General features: G+C 35.7%; 1 long non-coding RNA gene across 2 annotated transcripts in view; it reads left to right on the top strand.

The window, feature by feature from the left end:
• The window catches only part of LOC139014608 (uncharacterized), a 171,646-nt gene extending 167,506 nt beyond the window's left edge, over positions 1-4,140 (top strand). For both annotated transcript variants that reach the window (XR_011472247.1, XR_011472248.1), the window contains one exon: positions 3,405-4,140. This is a non-coding gene — a long non-coding RNA (uncharacterized lncRNA). The remainder of the gene's footprint in view (positions 1-3,404) is intronic.
• The last annotated feature ends 14,838 nt before the right edge of the window (positions 4,141-18,978 follow it).

Raw genomic sequence — 18,978 nt, 5'->3', positions numbered from 1 at the left:
GTCCAATGTGCTCTCAATGCTTTTCTTTTATTAGCTTTCTGGTTTTCATTAGTAGTTCAATTCAACAAGTGGTAGTGCTTTATTGTAGAGAGTGGCTACAGTGTTTGGACAGGTTCAAGCCTCAGACTGACTTGTGGCAAAGCCACATACAAGACCCAGCTTGGAGGGCAAAGCCCTCCCATCACAATTATAGCCAAAAGGCTATGGTTGTAAGCTTGATCTTATAGCCGGACCCTGCAGTCCTAGGTAGCTAAGGGATGTGGGCTGTGGGGGGTGCAGCAAGTGCCACCAAAACAAATCGTGACAGAGTTAAGAGAATGGTAACAACAGGAAAGAAGCAGATTTGAAACTCACAAGAACACTGTAAACATCTTGCCCTTGTTTTGCTTTATGTGATAAAGCTTCGGCTTACAGGCTGTGTCACCGTTTCCTCATCCAGGCACAGTGATCCACCTGGTCCCAACTGTATTCTCTTGTCTGTCTTTAATCCTTCACCGGCCCCCCTCAGGTTCACCCCTGGCCATGCTGGATGCAGTTCACTTTATTAAGATGGAAATATGGATCAAAACATCTGAAAAGAGATCAAAAGAGCATTCTCTTTTCCTTTTAAATCTACCATGTTATCAGCTCCTTTATATGCTAAATATACACAGTGGCTTTAGATGTGCTGCCCAGTAAGCTAGTCACTAGCCTCAATGCCTATTCATTTTGAAATAAATTAAATTGCAATATTTAAAACTTGGTTCCTCTGTTGCACTAGCCTCATTTTAAATGCTCCATAGCCAAATGTAGCAGTTACCTACTACATTAAAGAGTGTAGATATAGAACTTTTCCATTATCACAGAAAGTTTTTTTTGGACAACATTGGCTAGAGTTTTCAGCAGATTGGAGTTGGAATTTGTGCTTTTCATTGAAATACAACCAGGTCTGAGTGAAACCAATGAAGGTACTTTTAGTTACTGCCCTAATTTTTGTTGTAACATCATATTTTAGAACAAAAAATGGACTATGAGCTCACTTGAAGATAATTTTGTCCAGCCCTTTTATTAATCAGTTAAAGATAGGACAAACCAGGGAAGGTTATTTTATGGTGGAAAATAGACTATTGGTTGGAAAATTAATGGCAAAGCCGGAATTGGTACTCAAGTCTCCTTTTGTGAAGTTTATTTCTCAATCTACTATACATACTATCTCATCTAAGATTATTTCACTTTTGGTATTATACAGAGGAAAAAAAAGAATAAATTACCAAATTGGCAAGGCATCAGTGAAATCATTAATTACTGGTTATGTTAACAGAAGTTATTTCTATTGTGATAAGGAAATATCACATCATTTCCAGACCCAAACTGAGCATCATATTTACTGTAGCTACCTTTTTAATATAATAACTTTTCTTGCTTACATTACATTTTTAAAAAATTGATAATGTGCCTAAGTTTTAAGATATTTTATAGTATAAATATTTTGGACTTTATGGGATGGCTGGAGTAGTGACTGAATTGCCAGTTATAAAAAACCTGAATTGTGTCCCAGTGTTTAAGTTACTAATAAATAATTTTTTGCACTCTGCTTATGAAGTATAGTTTAATCGCCTAACAGAGCTAAAAATTAATATTTATTATAATAGAGAAAAATGACCTAAGCCTGTATTCACTATGACCATGGCATAATAGAGAATATTGGGGTGGGGGGAAAAGGATCCATTTACATGTCTCCCAGAGAGATTGTGAAGTTTTCTCAGTCACTGTATCACCAGAAAATTCTTGTGGCCCATAGTGGGTGTTCATGCATAATAAATATAATAAATATAATAAATCTGAATAAATTTATAAATGGGTGAATGAATCTATGGTACCGCTTAGCAATACTTGGCCTCTTTACTGTCTGCCATTTTCATATAATTAGAGCATGATGGGCTCTAAAAATACAATGTGAACAATATCACACTCACTTTAGGTATCTGGAAAACAATTTGCTGAACTATATGAAAAGTATGTAACACTGGTTTTTAGCAATCCGTCTAAAAGAACATATCTTAGCTTCATATGTCTCTTGGAGAAATTGTTAACTTCAAAGCCAAAATGGAAGACCACCGATCTTTTCTAAAAATACTATTCCTGTGCAGTGGATTTTAAAAAGAAAAGTATTAACACCACGCTCTAACCAACTGAGCTAACCGGCCAGTAAAAAAGAAAAGTATTAACATGATTGCCTAGAAACCATAAAGGCATTCAAAATTATAGGAAAAAGAGAGGAAGTAAAATGTCCATGATGACTTTTGATATAGGTGAGGAAACAGCTAAAGTATTTTGTGCAGCCTTGATTTGGTGAAACAATTTTTTTCATCAAAGAATTCTCTTTGCAAATGTGAAGTTACATGAAGGTTAGTTACTGTATGTACTCTAGAATATCTTTATCAAAATTACCATATGCCTTTTACATTATCTTATTTAGCAATTCTTCATGACAAAAGGTCAATGTTTATCCCTATATATTTTATCTGATATCTGTTTATGTATAAAAAGGCATTCATAGATTTTAAGATTGTTTAGTAGCAGCTATTGACTGCCATGTTAAGTCAACAATTACTTTATTTTGGAAGAGGGAGAATTTGATATACAATATTCATAACAGATTTCATCGAGGGAGAATTTGATATACAATATTCATAACAGATTTCATCTGTGGTTGAACACTCCTTTACTTATATACTTTAAGACTTTATAATCTAGTGAGTTTGTAACAATGTTAGAAATAAAAAATGGAATTAATGGCTTGGGTTCTCTAGTTTAGAACAGGATAAGATATATTCAGATGTTCATTTTTTAAAGCTGCTTTGTGTCTTTGAAATAATTCATGACATCATTTCAACTTTAAATTTCTGCTGGAAAACAAAGTTACTAAATTTAAAGTTCAGCTGCATATTACAGCAAAGGGCAAAAAAAAATTCCCTTTAGTCTTACAACTTAATGTTATGTGTTTTTCAGAGACTGGTCTTTACATCTTTCTTTCTTTCATTTTTTTTTTTTTTTTTTTTGGTGTGATCTCACTTATTTTTAAATATTTTCAGAGTTGTTGCCTCATCTACTGATTCATTGTTTTGTTTTACAGCTTATTAAAAAACTTTTAATAGGGATGACCATCTGTTTGCCTTTTTGGAAAAGTGTCTATTCAAGTCCTTTGCCCATTTTTAAATTGGATTGCTTGTTGTTGTTTTTTTGGTATTGAGTTTTATAAGTTTTTTATAAATTTTGGATAGTAACCCCTCATCAGATGTATTGGTGAATATGTTCTCCCTATAAGTGAGATGTGTTTTCAATTTGTTGATGGTTTATTTTCTGTGTAAAGCTTTTTAGTTTGATATTGTTTCTTTTGTTATTTTTCTTTTTTCCCATGCCAGAGGAGAAAACTCAGAAAAAAAATATCATCAGAAAAATGCAAATTAAAACCACAATGAGATATCCCCTCACACCTGAAAGAATAGCTGTCACCAATAAATCAACAAACAACAAGTGTTGGAGAGAATGTGGAGAAAAGGGAATCCTCGTGCACTGTTGGTGCTCTTAATTTACTCTTTTCTTCTGAAAGGAAAATCAAATCTAGAGGTAATGAAATAAGTAGAAGAAAATAAGATATCGAGGACTTAACTGGAGTCATATGTTGATCTTGCTTACACAGAAATAATACTACCATTGCCTCCTCTATCATTTCAAACATACATAGAAAACTTGGAAATAAAATATTTCCAAGTAATCTTGGGTAATATATTACTTTAATCTTGGGTAAAAACAATGGTCTTTGCAGTAGTATTTAGTGATAAAACTGTCAACTTTTGTTCCCTGAATTAGTCTGTACTAGGGTTCATCTGTGTTAGTTACTGTGTTAGTTATTCAGGGTTCTTCAGAGAAACAGAAAGAAAATATATATATATATATATATACATATATATATATATATACATATATATATATGTATATATATATATATATATCTGGCCTAACTCTGAAGGCCTGAGAAGCAGAGGGTATCACCTCAGTAGTCAGGCAGGTGATTCTTTAGTTACCAGGTTGTGATGTAAATATTTAAGATAACTTAGGTCTTCAAAAGAAAAAAAGAGTTAATGGACGTGTACAACAATGTGGTTATTGGTGGGGGGAGGTGGTGTGGGGAGAAGTGGAGAAGAGTACAGGGGGGATAAATGATAAAGGACAGAGAATTGACAGGGTGGTAAACACACAATACGGTGTATAGATATGTTGTAGAATTATGCACCTGAAACCTGTATTATTTGTAACCAGTTTCACCCCCATAAATTCAATAAAAAGTGTTATTTTAAACTTAAGTGATATCAACATATCATACCTATATTATTTTATAATCTAAATACTTCATTATTAAACATTATTCTTTTCTAAGATGTACTTGTCTCTTTCCACCTTGTGGAGCCTATAGAGCCTGCTGGGAACAGAACATCAGAAACACAAATATGTCTGGAAGGCTGGGCTCCAAGGCCATTTTTGCCAACTATCAGCGGGCTCTCTGGAGCCAGAGGGAGCACACAGCTCTTCCTAAAATTGAAGGTGTTTATGTTTGAGATGAAACCGAATTCTGTCTACACAGGAGAGGTGCTTATGTGAACAAAGCAAAGATCAACACAGTGACTCCTGGTGGCAAACCAAACAAAACCAGAGTGGTCTGGGAAAGGTGCTTGCAACAGAGGCATGGTCCTGTCAAATTCCTAAGCAACCTTTCCGCTAAGGCCATTGGACACAGAACCTGTGTAACACTGTACCCCTCAAGGATGTAAACTTATTGAAAAATAAGTAAATGTGGATTTTTTTTCTCTTTTTAAAAATATTTTTAATCGCAGGGACAGTGGATCTAATCATGGAAAAGCACTATGTATCTTTTTTAAAGTTAAATTTTTCTAAAAGAGGGATGTCCCACTTTTTTTGAAATGTGTGACCAGTAATTTCTCTTACCAGTCACAGAAAACTATGTCAATAGCCAATAACATTGATCTATTAATAATTCCTTATGGATGTGTAACAAGTACCGCTTATAACTGTCTTCATGTGTCATTCCATTTGATTCTATCCCAAACCCAAGATATTTTTTTTTTTTCCAGAAGAGAAAACTTGAGAAAAGAGATTTGTCAAAAGGCACACAATCATTAATCATAGAACAGTGGTTTTCAGCCAGACCTCTAACCTCCATTCCAGAGGCAAAGGGGTGGGAAACTTGGCAAACTGATGGTCTGCCTCGGGCCACCTTGAGGAGAGTGTTGGAGCTGACCTGACTATAAATAGGATTGATTACCTGCATCCATCAGTGGCCATTTCCCTTAGAATGTGATTAAAGTGCAGAATATTCATCATTCTCCTATGCTTTTCGAAAAGAAAGTTTTCAAATAAAAGTCACCAGGAATATTTGCATAAGATGAATAAAATTTCTTGGGGAAATATATTCCTAAAGATCAAAAGTACATGATTGAGTTTAGAATTTATAATTGTTTTAGACTGACTTAAACCCAATACGCTAAATATTCCAACAAGTTACATTTGCTCAGGGAAAATTATTTTTTCCTGAGTTTATTTTTCCAAAGATGAGAAGGAAAGAGAGTAGACAGTAAAGAGCACAAGGACAGACAATAAATAATCGAGGGACGCATATGTATGGTATTTAAGACAGTACTTTAAATCACTTAAAAGTTACAAAATCCATGGCTTGGTATCAAATTGGAGAAGTCAAAACACATATTTTTCTCTTGCATTGATTTTAGTCTGTTACATCATTTGTGCATATTGCTACTTAATTTTGTCCTAGAATTTGGCAGATGAAATGCTCATAGCAGCCCAGAACTTTTCCAACTTGATTTAAATAAAAATCTCTTGGTACTGATACAGAACTCCTTTCAGACACAGCTCTCGGAATAAACTTCACTTATCATGTTTTCTTGTAGAAACCAGTGAAATCAACTAAATCTCCCATCTGATAATGCTCAGCTTATCTTAATTAAGGTTTCTGAAGAAAGAGCTGCAAATGAGATTCCAAGTGTTTCACAAGGAGACTGTATTTCTGTGAGAAGCTAATATGTGTAAAGGAATTAAGACAGATATTCCAGACACTAAAAATCTTAATCTCCCCTGAAATTAAAAGAAAAACCACAGCTCTAGCCGGTTTGGCTCAGTGGATAGAGTATTGGCCTGTGGACTGAAGGATCCCGAGTTTGATTTTGATCAAGGGCACATGCCTGGATTGTGGGCTGGACCCTCAGTAAGGGATGTGCAGGAGGCAGCTGATCAATGATTCTCATCCATGATCTTCCTTTCTCTCTCTCCCTTCCTCTCTAAACTCAATAAAAAATATTTTTAAAAAATTTAAAAAATATATAAAACTAGACATGAACATACAAAATGAGTGAGGCTGCAGTTTCTTCCGGTCTCTGTGGCAAACAGCAAGGGGTGTGAGGGAAGGGAAATGAGCCTTTGGCTTTCTGATTGGACAGGAAAATTCACAACTGGAAACAGCTTCCACAGCTTTCCTCTGTTTCACTTATGCAAAAGCCTTTAGAGAGAAAATATAACTACTGAACAGCTCTAAATATAAAGATGCTCCCTCCCTCACCATCACTGAGCTTTTTCTCTTAAATCCAGGATTAACATTACACTGGTGGGAAAGTAAGATTTTGCCTGGAGCTTGAAAAGCAATGTAAAGGGGGGGTGGGGGTGGAGAAGAAGGAATGAGGGTATCTGAAATACTATCAACAATAAAAAAATATATTTAAAAAGAGAAACAAACAAAACAAAAAAGCAATATAAATCGTATTTATTTTAATGGATTAAACTGAATTCCGTTTCCAAAAGGAAATACATTCTGATGATTTTTTTCCTAATTTGATAAGAGAAACCACAATATGTGTGTGTATATGTATGTGTGTGTCTATACAAGTATGTATATTTGTGTAGATATATATGCAGTTGTTTGATTTCAGTAAGATGAGTGAGGTTACAATCTCCAGGGAATTATGAGTCCTCATTGGTTAATACTGGTTAAAATAAGGGCATGTCTTAGTAAGAATTCAACTTTATGGTAACTAAAGAGAGAATAATTTTGCATATATCTAAAATTCAATTTTAAGCTATCAAGGTACAGACTAGGAATTGATTTAACTTAATTTTTAAAACCATTTTGTAAATGGCACTGGTTTTGAAAAGAAACTTCCTTCTCATTGGATCTGTATAACTTACATATGAAATCATTTTTGTATTGTCAATATTTGTATGAAGTAATTTATTGTGTCTTTTCTTATTAATTTTTTGATGTTTAGAAATATCTTGCTTTCTCTAGTCTTCCTAACTTGCCCCAAATTCACCATACCCACAGATTTTAAACATTTTTTGATAATCAAAGAGAAAAACCAACAAAGCTTATGATTACTTCAATGCCTAACGTAGAGTTATAGCAATCAATATCATCTGTTGGTATTTAGCCTGATTATTTACATTTAAGAACAGATTTTTAAAAAAAGTACATTTCCATAAGTAACTGCTGAATAAAACTAGGAATCTACAATATTATGTATGCAACTTCATAGAGAGAATTTCAATGACAGATTACACTGCATGGCTAACACACCTATAAAAACAGAAAGCATATTTTTGAAACTCCAACTAATGGACTAACCTACAGGGGAAAATAAACTAACATCTTTCCATCTTCACTAATTACTGATCAATAAATCACAATTTAAAAGAAGATGACTAATTATATGAGGCTTGAAGCAATAGAATCCTCATTTACATAGTAACAGACATTCATAGCAATGATTTCTGTCATGGGTCTGTATATGTTTAACATGATAAATTGCACCAGTAAGTCAGACAGACTTTTCTAATGCATAATAAAAAGGCATTACACAGTCTGAATATACATATTTGCTTACTACAGAAAAAAATGCAGCATTGATTTGAAAATTAAAATTAATTGTGAAATATATGCTCAGTCATAAAGCATCTACAACTTTTCTGGGAGTGAGCAGGGAGAGTAAATTCATAGTTTTTAGAAAAGATATAAAAATCAAGATAACATTCCGTTTTCTTAATATCATTTGGATTATAGATGTTTTAACAGGGTTATAGATTTTTTAAAATCATTCAACAGTTTTATTTACACAACCAGAGAAGGGAATGTTCTTAAAATATCAGCTTTCATTATTTTCAAACATATTGATATAAGAAGTTAAATTGTAGTGAAACAGCAACGAGGCCATTGATATTAATATAGTTAGCAAAGGTCCACGTTGGGTGGTATTGACATCAGGGAAATTTCCAAAACCAGTGGTTGCCACTGACAAAATCTTGAAGTAACCCATATTCATGGGGTGGGAAGGGGTATAGGCATTGCTGCTTGTCTTAATTGGGGTCTCTTGCAACAACTCAACAACAAACAAAGCAGCCCACAAATGCAGAAAATGTGATTCATGAAACAACTAGGAGAGCAGCGATATTGATATCTGTGTCTAAAATGCTTTCAGAGAATTGAGGCCATAGTATGCACTGCCCCTTGGAAGTATGGCAAGAAAGAGAACACAGGGAATGGGAGCCAATATCAACTTAGCTGAAAAAGAAGACAGTAGAGCCATAAACTAGAGGAACACCTGAACGTTAATTTTGATGAATTTCTGGATTGTGAGTGAGAACTCTCAGGAGAATGAGAAACTACAGAGGGCCCAATATTTTGAGGGCTCTCATACTTATGGGTTTTACCTTCAGAAGCCCTATCAGTTCTCATGGTGAAGAGACAAGTAAAAAATTGTCATTTTTCTGATTAACAGAGGGAAAAAGTCAACACTTTGGTATGTAGGGAAGCATTATTTGTCAGCTCATTCTGTGTTTGTTTGGCAATAGGATTATTTTATATTTTAAAAATAACAGATTCAAGAAGAACTTTGACCTTCTCCTCTACAGTCTAAAAAAAAACGTAGAGCCTAACTGATTTGGCTCAGTGGAGAGAGCATCAGCCTGTGGACTGAAGGGTCCCGGGTTCGATTCTGGTCAAGGGCACATGCCCTGGTTGTGGGCTTGATTACCAGTAGGGGGCGTGTAGGAGGCAGCTGATCAATGTTTCTCTTTCATCATTGATGTTTTTATCTCTCTCTTCCTCTCCCTTCCTCTCTGAAATCAGTAAAAATATATTAAAAAAAAAAAAGAATTTAGATAAGGGCCAGATCAGGAAGGGAGCTCTCCCATAGATAACTACAGCATAATATAAACTAGGTGGGGTGGCAGAGACTCCACAGCCTTCAGATCAGTGTCCACTCTGTGTCCTCTTGTCTCTGCTTGCCCAACAAATATTTGTCTAATCAAACATTTGCTTTTCCATCTTCATGTGAATTGCTTTCTTCCCATTTGGAGTCCCAAACAATTACCCCTTCTGCTTTAGTCAAGATGGCATACAAGCCTCAACTGTTGGGCCCTAAATGCTATGGAACCCCATATGCATGGACATAATTAAATTTGATTATTCTCTTCTGTTAATCTGTCTCCTGTCAATTTAATTCTTAGACCAGCCAGAAGAACTTAGCAGGGCAGAAGAAAATGTCTTCCCTCCCAACAGAAGTTATGCTCAGGGCCTTCTCCTTAACATTAACAAAGGCTTGCTCTGTAGGGGAAAAGAAATGACAGAGCCTTATCCAATCTGAAGGTAAGGCAATTATGTGGAGCCAATATGTGTTAGCCTTTCTGTCTCTCCTAAGGTGGTGGAAAGAGCTGAGAAGCACTTGAGAGGGTCACAGCCTAGCTACACAGGCTCACTAAAAGCCTGAGATTTAATCATGGGATTATAGAAAATTGCATCTCCCACATCTCACCACCACATCAACCGTGCCCTAGTATAATGACAGTGGGTACAAATGAAAGACCTGCAAGGCACACACTTTTTTTTTAAGAAATACTTCTTGGGACAATCCAAAACAGGAGAGATAAAAACAAGAACACCAGAAGAAATTGTAACTTCTGGCCCCTATACCTACAGCAAACATTAAACACAGCCTAAATCCTAGCCAGATAAACTTAAAACTTCATACTACAGGTTGACTATCTTAGTTCCTAGTACTTGATACATCATGCCAGATTTTCAACAAAATTAACCATGCTTGTTAAAGGCATCATCACCCCAAAAAGAAACTCCGTATCCTTCAGCTGTCATTCCCCAGTCCTTCCTCCCTATAGTTTCTATCAAACACAAATTATAATTTAATAATCTTACAACAGTATATTTTCATTTCCCTTAGCCTATAAATTATCTACATATTTCAAGGTTTATAGCATATGTAGATATAAATTGTATAATATTTGTAGGATAGATACAATAAGGAAGATAAAAATATTCCAAAATGAGATACTGATGATGGTTGCAGAACTCTGTGAATATATTAAACACTGAATTGTATACTTGAAAGTGTGAATTTTAGGATACATAAATTACATCTCAATAAAGCTGACACTTTTTAAAAAGCCCACAGTTTTACTTTATGTCTCTAAAATGCCCCTGTTCTGTACATTTTAAATATATGAAGTCATATGGAATGTTGTCTTTTGTGGTTGCCTTCTTACACTTACCATAATATTTTCAAAGCTTACTCATTGTTTAAAAAAAGAAAAAGAAAAACTGTAGAATCCATTTATCTTTAATGGGATTACTGATAAGAATTTCATCTGCTGTTTGTTTCTTTATGTCTTTTGTCTATTTGTTCCTCTATTCATATACGACCTTCTTTTTTGTAAAAGACATATATTGTAGTGTGTACACTACAAGGATAGACTAGAAAAACACTTTGAGGTGACAAAGACTTTTTTAAATTAGAAAACAAAGTTATAAGCCATAACAAATATCTAAATTGTACTCTATGAAAATTAAAACATTTTGCTCTTTAGAATATACTCTGCTAAGTAAATAAAAAAGCAAGCCATGGGCTGGACAAAATACTCAAATTCCATGTTTGACAAGGGAATTGTACCAGATTATATAAAGTACTCTTAAAACTCAATAAGGAAACAAAGAAACCAAACTTAAAAATGGGCAAAACATGTTCACAAGGCAAGAAATATGAACAATAAAAAGACAGAAAAGATGTTTTAACAACATTAGTTATTGGGGAAATGCAAAGTATAATTTTAATGAGACACCACCTTATACTCATTAGCAAGCTTACATTTTTTAAAAATTTATATAATACCAAATACAAATGAGGCTATGAAACAACTGAATATCTTAAATATTGCTGGGGTAAAATAATAAAATAATCTTGGAAAATTGTGTTTTTTAGTTTCTTATGTAGTTAAACATATTTGCCATATAACCCAGTAATCCTATTTCTAAGTATTTAACCAAGAGCATTTAAAATGTATGTCTACATAAGGAATTTTATAGGTTCTTTATTCATGGTTGCTGAATCAATATATTGAGTTATATTCACGTAGAAATTACTAATCAAAATAAAATAAAATTCATTAAAACATACAGCTAGAACAGGCACAGTTTTGTGTATATACTCAAACCTCAATAAAACATGAAAATCAAAACAAATAAGAGAATGCGCTGCTAGATGCAACAACTTGGATGAATTTCAAAACATTATGCTGACCAAAAGAAGCCAGTCACAAAATAGTGCATAGAATATAATTCTTCTTGTATGAAAACATAAGGTAAGCAAAATAAATTTATCTTAAAGCAAACAAATGATTGGCTGCCTGGAACCAGAGTTGAGAAACACAGGTAGGAAGTGAGTGCCTACTTTGTAAGGCAAAATATTCCAAAGCAGTTTTTAAATTTTTCTTCCATTAGACAATGCCCTCCTTCACAAAAAACAAATGGTTAATAGTGATTGCGTTAGATGTCAGGCACTTTATTATTTGTTTATTTAATTTTTATTGTTGAGAGTATTACAGATGCCCCCTCCCCTTCTGTCCCGCCCCCTTGCTCTTTATATATACACAGTGCCAGATTGTTCTATTGCCAGCTGGGTTGAGATGGGAATTGCATGTCTATGAATGCCCTTCCCTGTACAGATCGAGGTTTGTGTTGGCCAAAGGAAGAGAGAGAGAGGAGAAGCAGCAGCTATGACTCTCTGGAAGTCTTTTGGAGAGAGGTAGCGGAGGGTTCCAGCGTTCTTGTCTTGCCCGGATTTTTATCTAACTCACCTTCCTGCTGAGCAGCAGATCCACCACCAAACTCTTCACTGCGAACCTGAGAAGCACTAAGTACACAAAGGCGAGAGCGCTCTATAAGTGTCTGCGAGCTTCCCTGTCCCAGACACACTTAGGCAGTTTGATTTGGTTCTTCAGGTTTATCTGCAAGCAGTGATTTTTCTTTAAACACCCAGTTACCTATCCTGATCATTTCTTTTCCTAGCTCCTTCTTTTTCCTTTTATTTTATTTATTTTCCATTGCTATTTATCCACTTCCTCTAATCCCCCCAGCCCACAACCACCACACTGTTGTCCACATCCATGAGTTCTCTCTCTTTTTTCTTTTTGGTTCAATCCCTCCACCTCCTCCAACACTCACCCCTCCCACCAGAGCTGTCTTCCTGTTCTCTATCTGTCTAGTCTGGCTCTGTTTTGCTTGGTAGTGCAATTTGTTCATTAAAATCCACATACAAATAAAAGCATATGGTACTTGTCTTTCTCTGACTGGTTTATTTCACTTAATATAATGTTCTCCAGGCCCATCCATACTTCTCTTCCTTTTAATGGCAGAGTAGTATTCCATTGTGTAAATGTACCACAGCTTTTTTATCCACTCCTCTACTGATGGACACTTGGGCTGTTTTCAAATCTTGGCTATTTGTAAATAACACTGCAATGAACGTAAGGGTGCATATAGTCTTTGGATTAGAGTTTCAGGTTTCTTTGGATAAATTCCCAGAAGTGGAATCACTGGGTCCAAAATTCAGAAAGAACTCATAAACCTCGACACCAAAAGCCAAACAATCCAATTAAAAAATGGAGAAAAGACCTGAATAGACACTTCTCCAAAGAGGACATACAGATGACCAAGAGACATATGAAAAGATCCTCAATGTCACTAATCATCAGAGAAATGCATATTAAAACCACAATGAGATATCACCTCACACCGGTCAGAATGGCTATCATCAACAAATCAACAAGCAACAAATGTTGATGATGTAGAGAAAAGGGAACCCTCGTGCACTGCTGGTGGGAATGTGAATTGGTGCAGCCACTGTGGAAAACAGTATGAAGGTACCTAAACAAACAAACAAACAAAAAAATAAAACCGGAACTTTGTAGCTCCTTTGACAACTGTGTTATTCTAATTCTGGTAATGAATCCCCTACCCCCTATCCCTCAGAGTACTCTCACCATGACTAAATGCTAGAGCACGCATCCCTCTCTCTCTTCACAGTCATATGCAATAGTTTAAAAAAATATTTTCCTGGTTGCGTGTTTGTTTGTTTTTTCAGGATTTTACCTTTTAAAAAACACACTCACGCAGGTTAATAAGGTAAATTATTTTAACTAAGAAATGACTCAGGTAATGATAATTGAGTACGTTAAGTGTTGCTCATAAGCTATTTCCTTCGTCACTCAGTGATGCTGACTCTAAACTTCTAAATTGCATGCAATAGGGCTCCAGATTTTTTCCAGAATCAATTACTAGTGACAGTGCCACTGGAAGCCCCCACGGGCAGCCTCTCATCCTTTCTCTTCTGTTTTACTGTCCATATTCCCATAGCTATTCACTCAAGAAACATTTACTGAAACATTTTGTTCTAGACGTTATTTATTTATTATTTTTATTTGTTTAAAATATATTTTTATTGATTTCAGAGAAGAAGGAAGAGGGAGAGAGATATAGAAACATCAATGATGAGAGCAAATCATTGATGTTTGCCTCCTGCACAAACCCTACTGGGGATCGAGCCAGCAATCTGGGCATGTGCCCTTGACTGGAATTGAACCTGGAACCCTTCAGTCCACAGACTGATGCTCAATCCACTGAGCCAAACTGGCTAGGGCTGTTCCAGACATTACTTAAAAATGGACCCAAGGAATTCACAATAGAAAAGCCATCATATAATGGAAAACTGAACTTATGAAGAAGCATGTGCAAGGTACTATGGGCTCACTAACAAGGGGGTGACTAAATGTATAGAGAGTGAGTTTTTCAAGGCAGCCTTTATAAAGGATTAATGGATTGCTAAATTGAGCCTTATTAAAAATATCTAAAGTAAATTTATGTGAGGTTTACTTTTTACGCCATATATATTAATTTCCTTATATAAGTAAAAGCTATTCTTGATAGAAAATTCAGGAAATAAGCAATTTACATAAAAATATTCTGCCCATACTTAAAGCACAAAAATATATATTTCATAGTTATCTAGTAAAGTTAATGTTTTAATATTCTGGTCACTCATTTATTTTTATTGCAATATGTATCATTAATTTTCCTGAGAGTTTTTAAGAACTCTATAATATGGGCCCTATAAAATTGTTATAAGCTCTTCCTCTATAATAGGGATTGTATTGTCTTTCCAAGTTTGTCATTTGCTGTTTTGATTGTGATATTTCAGTCTGGATCACTGCAGAAAACAGGTGGTGCATCCAAAGGGTTTAATTTTAAAAAGTTTACAAAGCAATGGGCATGGTTAAGAGAACAAAGAAGGGATAATGAAACACCCAAGGATTAGTCACAGCAGGGAGGGGTTACCCTCTCTAGTCTTGGAGCAGCAAAAGGTGGAAACAATGATATCGATTCTAATCTGAACAGGAACCACAGAGGCCCTTTTGGTCTCCTGCTGGTGCCACCCATAGGTCAATGTAATCGAGAAGCTAGAAGGCAGTGGCGGCCCAGTCTTGTAATTAATAGAGGTCGGTCTCCAGGAACACAAACTAAATAGAGAAGAGCAAAAATGAGCCACAAAAATTATTTGATTTGTAGAATATTCTATTTTTCATACAGTTAATGAACACTCTATTTTTCAGTTTGCAATTTCATCTGTAAGACACCTTCTTTACCCAGAGATGGTACAACTTTATTTCTTCTGCTTTTAGGAGTTTTGAAAAAATATTTTCCATTTGACTGGATATTTTCCTGTTCTGAGATGACTCATTGCTCTTTCTTTAAGAACTTCTCTCTCACTTTTTCTTCTATCTGAACAGTCGTCTCCCAATTATAAGCTTAATCAAAGTAAAGTTATCCTTTAGATTTCTAACAAGACACTGCCTTACAAGTGATAAGAGTTATTGGGGGCCTGGGACCAAATACTCACTTTACATTGACAGTGTTAAATTTTACCCGCATGCTCCTGGAAAGCTACAACAGGTAATAAATACCTCTTTTCTTTGTGTTCCAAGAAATGGTTAAAAAAAATGCAAAGAACTACCCTTTCTCATATGACTAAGAAAGATGCTCAGATATCACCCTTTTAAAAATATGGCTGTACCAAACAAAAACACTATAAATATCTCCTTTGCCTTATTAATGATTAGCTGAGTTGTTTGTACCCACTGAGCAATCTAGATAAAATACCTACTACCTTGACTTGATCAAATTTTAGTTAAACTTCTCTTCTCCTCCACATCAGGCCCCTTAAACTTGACTCACCCTTGAGCAAGCATTGGAATATAAAGCTTCCTTAAGTCAGATCAGGCCTTTGCTGCTCTCACATTCTCACTCCTGGATTTTCCGTGCCTTGTTTATTCCTTCCTATAGAAGAAAAGCCTTTTTCGGCCTGACCTTTGGATTACTTACAGACTTCATGGTCCTTATAGTCAGTCAGCATAAGAGCCCTTTCCTCAACCTTCCTCTCTCTTGCAAAGACCCCTCACTGTGTTGTTAAGAGTCCTATTCCCCCAAGCACAATAATCCATTTGAATAAAGTTTCTCTTTACTTAAACTTCAATTTGTTTTTTATTTGACAGCACTTTTGCCCTTGCTCATGTCTAGGGCTGCTAGAGGCTGGGAAAGGAGTACTCATTCATTCAACATCATTTATGGAGCAGCAACTCTGTGCCAATACTCTGCTAGATGCTGGGGATACAGGGAAGAGAAAGGCACGGTCCATGCCATTAGTGAACTTACAGGATTATTAAAACACAGAACAACAAGTGCTAAAAAAAACACACCCAAAACCAAAATTACCAGTTGCTATGAACAATGAAGGGGCACGTATCCCTGAACAAGGTAAAATAGAGGATATTTTCAGAAATCAGCAACATTTGAGATGATGAAAATATATTATAGAATATCAACTCAGAGAAGTCTATTGCAGGCAGTTAAGCACTGTTTAAAGTTGGAAATGTCAGAGATGAGTATAACTGAGATAGTCAGTAAAGGCTTCATTTGTACATAGGTGAGGTGAGCCTTGAAGAATCCTGAGGGTGTAATGACATGGAAAGAGTGGTAGATGTTTCAGCAAAGTTTTATGAGAACAAGGATGTGGAGCAGAGTGTATATGTTGGGGAGAAAAGAAGAATCCGTCTTAACATTTGCATTTCTCTACTCAGAGCACTTTCAGCACCCACTGGAATCCATACCTATGTTGAGTTTATAGTGTGCCATAGAATTCATGTCTCTTACTCGCTATATTTATAGTTTATTTTTACATAGGCATCTGTCTGTAGAGCTAAATGCATTAGAGAGCACAACAACCATTGCACACACTTTTCCCCAAAGCAGGACTCAGATGACTGATGGCTCTATTTTCATGGTGACATCAAGTCCTTTAGTTGCAATGAGCAGCAATTCTTGCTCCAGCACTGATTTGACACCAGACAAGTTCAGTCATCACCATAGACAGGCCTTAACAATTTTATTATGTCTATACGCTGAGTGGAACGTACTTGGTCTGAGAAAGATTGGCTGTTATCCTGAGGATGGAGTACATTCGTCAGAGTTTATGTTCTGCTTGGTACAGATCTGCAGTGATGGGCCAACTGACTCAGACCTTATGGTTAATTTCTCACATTATAATGAGATTTCTACCTTGGTCATCCAACAGATGGTTTCTCTCTTCCAGTCTTGAATATTATGAGAAAGTGGATCATATCCAGAGTGTGGTAAAGACACTGTTGAAATTCTGACACAAGTCATGGCATCTTCCCGAGTAAGTGCACACAAATGAGGTATTTCTGATCCTCCCTGCCAGCTTGTCAAGTTTAATTGCTGTGGCCCCACAGCCCTGGCTGGGATCATGCTGACGAGCAGGGGTTGTGGAAACAGATATTCCTGGGCACAGACTGCAGTGTCATTTACTTTCCTTCCAGTGTTGTTTGCTACACTTTGTTAGACCTCGACAAGGAAAGCTTTCTATTTTCTTCCCAAGCAAAAAAAATAAAATTTTTATCTCTCCAGGGTGCTGGCCAAAATTTCACCTGTGAAGTGTTCCATGTGAAGAACTGCAACTTTGAAAATAGGCCTACTTTTAGCATATATAATTTTGATTGAGTGAACAATTCACAAATTACCCAGCTAGGTTATAGGAATGTTATTTGGTTTTATAAAAGCTCTACCAGAAAATCGCATTTTAACCACCAATAAATATATTTCAATATTGTCAAACTTTCCTGACATAAGCTGAGTGGTGATTACTTTGTTTTTTATCATTCCTCATATTTCATAGTCACTCTCTGTAGTAAGACCCATAAAATCACTTTATAAAAGATGCCTCATTTTACCATTAATTAGAAACCTTTAAATATAGAAACATTACTAAAGCAGAGAGAAAGAGATGCTCTTTTTAGAATATTATGTGCTGAGTTCACATAACTTTTTTTTAAAGAAATAATAATTTTGATACTTTTTTTATACTTTATTTCTAAATATACTTACAGTAATATCTTTAGTTTTCATATAGAACTATTGTGAAAATGGGTTTGGTGTTAATATATAGAACATGCAGGCATTTTATCTGAAATTTTAAATTCTGGAATAGGTGATAGTATTGAGTGACAAAACATTTCTATTATAAAAACCCTGTGGCCGTGACACCGTCACGCCATAACGACCAAACACCAAAAGGCACCTGCTGAACGTCATATGATTTCTTCATGGAAACAAGTAAGTGTTGCTCTGTTCAATTCACATCTTCCAACGAAGGTCAATTTAAGTGCTCCTGAGAAGGAAGGTTAGGGCAGGAAACTATTCTTATCTCTGTCACACCTGTCTTCAAGGTGGGCGGGACTGCGTGCTCCGTGAGGTGCACGTGGTTGGGTGGGGACTTGATGCTGGGGTCCCTAGGCATGCCGCGTCTGGGTCTCACGTGATGTTGCCTGGCCAGCCTCTAGTAAATTATAAATCCATATACATATACATCTAATTAAATCCTCAAAGTTCACAGCGTTTATGATGACAAAAATGTGGCTTTCTAAAATAAAACGTATAGTTTTATATTATTGGAATTGAATAACCTGTGATGGAATTTTAAATATTATCTGGATGCCTGTGGGTTAATGTGAAGTTTTATTTTCAAAATAGAGATTGGGTACCATAACGAGCTGCTGTAGAAATTCCACCTGAAAGCTTACTTTCCCACAGTGTTTTTCATTAGAATATGGAGCCCACACTGCTAAACAAATAGCCTAACTACTAGTAAATTTAAATCTAGAACTGTCTTAAAGTGTATGATATTCAAAGTAGCTAATACAGTGCCTGACACATAGGTGTTCAACTTGATCTCCTTCTCTTCTTGAAAATAACAGGATCCGCGTTTGAAGTTCCAATTTCCTCTTTACTGTCTGTATATTACTAGCACAAAAAGTTCTAGAGAAGGATGATGGCCATGAAAGGTGACATCAAGTCCTTTAGTTGCAATGATCATGAAAGGTGGGCAGACCAATTCTCTGGCATAATGGTCCAGCCCTTCCTTCCAGGCTCAACATTATCACTTGCAGAAATAGCCACAAAAATGACACATGGAGTCCTTTCAGTGACTTGGCTCTCTC

The sequence above is a fragment of the Myotis yumanensis genome, unplaced genomic scaffold (genome assembly GCF_028538775.1).
Source record: "Myotis yumanensis isolate MYYU_CA2020_CCGP unplaced genomic scaffold, mMyoYum1.0.hap1 SCAF_7, whole genome shotgun sequence".
Classification (NCBI taxonomy): Eukaryota; Metazoa; Chordata; class Mammalia; order Chiroptera; family Vespertilionidae; genus Myotis; species Myotis yumanensis.
This window is presented reverse-complemented; position numbering and strand designations above follow the sequence as displayed.